This window comes from Myotis davidii, unplaced genomic scaffold, assembly GCF_000327345.1.
Source record: "Myotis davidii unplaced genomic scaffold, ASM32734v1 scaffold1619, whole genome shotgun sequence".
NCBI classification, from domain to species: domain Eukaryota; kingdom Metazoa; phylum Chordata; class Mammalia; order Chiroptera; family Vespertilionidae; genus Myotis; species Myotis davidii.
Genome location: NW_006290598.1, coordinates 144,428 through 148,173, shown reverse-complemented (window position 1 = coordinate 148,173; position 3,746 = coordinate 144,428). Strand labels below are relative to the sequence as shown.

At 45.8% G+C, this 3,746-nt stretch overlaps 1 protein-coding gene across 1 annotated transcript in view; it reads left to right on the top strand.

The window, feature by feature from the left end:
* Nucleotides 1–3,746, top strand: part of WWTR1 (WW domain containing transcription regulator 1) — a 183,736-nt gene that overhangs the window by 37,507 nt on the left and 142,483 nt on the right. The window lies entirely within an intron of this gene.

Genomic DNA, 3,746 nt, shown 5'->3' with positions numbered 1-3,746 from the left:
TATACACAAGCATTCTCTTAAAATTTTGGCTCAAGCAAGATAAGTTATTAGGTTTGTTTTGTATAGTCTGATTTCACCTGGGTGGATTTTAGAGGAGAAAAAAATGCATAGGAAATAGGATCATGTAACACAAAGGATGCTTACCTGGATGTTGCATCACTGTCTACTGGGTTTGGGGCACTTTTTTTGGAGGTTCTGTTATTAGTTAGTAAGTTTCAGTAATGAATGTAGAGGATTGACAGAGTGGGATTAATTTATTTACAGTTATTTTCTACTGAAATCTCCACATACACAATTTCCCCAGTTTAAGACCTGTCCCTTGTACCTTGATTTGATTCAGAGCATATCTGTGCTGTGTTTATTTCTTGGGCCCTGCAGGAAAATTCATTTGTCATGAGTGACAATTACTTTGCAGTCATTACTATGTGGTTGCAGCACATTCATTGCTAGGAATGGTTTATGAGTGTCACCTTGATCCATGAGCTCAACTGGGTATCAGACATTAAGGAAGGGAGGGACTTGGTAGGTACTTAAATGGAAAACAGGGTGCTGTATGGAGGTGTATTAGTGATTAAGGAGGTGGCATTTGGGTTGAGTCAGGGCATTTAGTGCTGTGCTTAGAACAACTCATGTCTTCCTTATGAGAAAACACTTGTTTGTATGTAGTCCTAATTTTTGCTTCATTAAAAACAAACAAACAAACAAACAAACAAACCAAGTCACTATAATTCTGACACCCAAGGCAGGGATGGATAGAAAGGGCAGAGTTGTCTATTTAACTAACAACCTTTCCTGAGAAGAAACTTTCTATGAAGATTAGTGATTATGATTTATTTTTATAAGTTTCCTATGAAACAGAAAGAACCAGTTTCTTCTCCTTTGCATAAACACCAGTATTTTAGAAGGATGCAACAAAGTGAATCCGTGTGACCCACACCTTCAAGGTGATAACCCAATTACCTGGAGAACTTGGAGAGCAGAGATTGGAACTTTTGGCCATGAACACAACACAGAAAGTGGAGTCCTCTCTCTGGCTTGTGTGGATGAGAACGAGCCAGTCAGGACTGTTTCAACTGCAAGTGACAGATGTCCAGCTCAAACTGGCTCATGTACGTACCAAGTGAGGTTAAAGTTGACTCCAGATCTGGGTACTACATCTGTATTATTTGGACTCCCATCTGTTTCCTGGCATTTCTCTCTTTCTTGGCCACATCTCTTTTCCCATTAGCAGGAGTGTGGCCCCTGGCAGACCTGGGTTTTCCGTATCTTAGGTGAGCAATTTTGAAGGGTGAGAGGACTTCCTCCTACCCCCAGCTTCAGTGTACACCAGTATCTGCTTGCTTGCCCTCCGCTGACCCCAGCCATACGGGGCACTGGATTGGTCACCACCCAGGAAATGCATAGTTGGAATGGAGAAGGATAAGTTTCTTAATGGAAGTGGTCATGGCGGTGGGTGGGCAGAAGAGAGGAAGAGATGCCAAGAAATGCCACGTACTTTCATTGCAGTGGGAGACAGACCCTAGTTTTAACCCTGTAGGTTCACTGGAGAGATGACACGCATACAGGGGAGTGAGCATGGCATTGCCCAGACTGCATAAAGGAAATAAGGAGATGCAGAATTAAATGCCATCATTGTGAATGAAGGTCATTCAGAGAGGATTGTACCTTTTTAGCTCTACATGCAGTTTCCCATCTACCGTAAGAAGTAGCCTTCCAGTTTGTTCATTATGATTTTACTTCTTTCCTCTATGGATACATCATAGATGATTAGTCCTGGAAGAAATAATATTTCTATTTATATAGATATACAGTCTCCTATAGAAATTATTTCTCTCTTGTTCAAGCCAAATGTCAGAATAAAAGTTCATGAAAGTGAAGTTGTTTGGGCTTTAATTCATAAAATAAAGAAAGAACAGATTTTGCAAACTTCGTGATTTGGGATGCCTTTCACAACTAGTGGCATTGTAGCCTGACTTTATTGTCTGTCCACTATTCTGTTTTATGGCCCTACCCTAATTAATTCATCCAGCCCCATTAGTGATTATTTAGATCATTTCTCATTTCACACTTTAAATAAGCTTTGTGATAAATATTCTGATAGGTTTTAAAAATACATCTTAATTAGAATTAATTCTTAGAAATAGTTACTGGATCCAAGACTATTGCCATGGATTTTATTGGTGATAGTGAGGAAATAATGATGATCAACTCAGAATCATTTTAGTTGGTTATTGAATCAAGTATATTAATTCTTCAGTTTTCTTCTACTATGTGGGAAAATAGAATTTGGTAGTAATTACCAAAAGATTATCCTATCTAATAATAGAGAAACATGGTAATTAACCGTAACTTTGCTACCCTTCCCATTGGCTAATCAGCAGGATATGCAAATTAACTGCCAACAAAGATGGTGGCTGGCAGCCACGCAGCTGAAGCGAACAGGAGGCTTGCTTGCTCCAGTGATGGAGGAAGCCAAGGTTCCCCGCCTGCCTCAGCCCAGCTCTGAGCTCTGGATGCAACAATGTTGCAATTATAGAAGCTAAACAAACTCCAGATACCTGCTTTCAGCCGGCAGTCGGCTCAGAGCTTAGAGCGCCTCAGAGCAGGAGCCTGCTCTCAGCTCCAGTGACAGCTATAGAAGGTAAATAAATCCCAGGAAAAAAAAAAGAGTCTGGGAGCTTCAGTCACCCGCCAGCCTGAAAACGGCCCTCAGCCCCTCACCCAGACTGGCCAGGCACCCCAGTGGGGACCCCCACTCTGAAGGGGGTGTGACCAGCTGCAAACAGCCATCAGCCCCTCACTCAGGCTGGCCAGGCACCCAAGCGGGACTCCCACCCTGATCCTGGACACCCTTCAGAGCAAACCAGCCGGCCCCCTCCCGTGCACCAGGCCTCAATCCTATATAGTAAAAGGGTAATATGCAAACTGATCCTAACAGCAGAAAGACTGGGAATGACTGGTCACTATGACACACACTGACCACCAGGGGGCAGACGCTCAATGCAGCAGCTGCCCTCTGGTGGTCAGGATGCTCTCACATGGGAGGAGCTCTCCTCAGCCACAAGCCAGGCTGATGGTTGCCAGTACAGCGGTGGTGGTGGGAGCCTCTCCTGCCTCTTCAGCAGCGCTAAAGATGTCCGACTGCAGCTTAGGCCTGCTCCCCACTGGCAAGTGGACATCCCCTGAGGGCTGCCGGGCTGCCAGAGGGATGTCTGATTGCCATCTTAGGCCCAATCCCCCGGGAGCGGGCCTAAGCCAGCAGGTGGTCATCCCCTAAGGGGTCCCAGGGGATAACTGTGAGAGGGCACAGGTCAGGCTGAGGGACCCCCCCCCCAAGTGCACATATTTATTGTGCACCAGGCCTCTAGTCATTATTAAATTATTCATCTACTAGTGGCCAGGTGCACGAAATTTGTGCACGGGGGGCAGGGAGGGGGATGGTTCCCTCAGCCCAGCCTGCACCCTCTCTAATCGGGGAACCCTTGGGGGATGTCTGACTGCTGGTTTGGGTTCGATACCTGCAATCCCCCTAACTGGCAGCCGGACATCCCTCTTGCAATCTGGGACCACTGGCTCCTAACTGCTCACCTGCCTGCCGACCTGATCTCCCTAACTGCTCTCCCTGCTGGCCTGACCCCTCTAACTGCTCTCCTCTGCCAGCCTGATTGTCCTAACTGCTCTCCCCTGCTGGCTTGATCCCACTAACTGCTCTCCCCTTCTAGCCTGATCCCCCCAAACCACCTCTT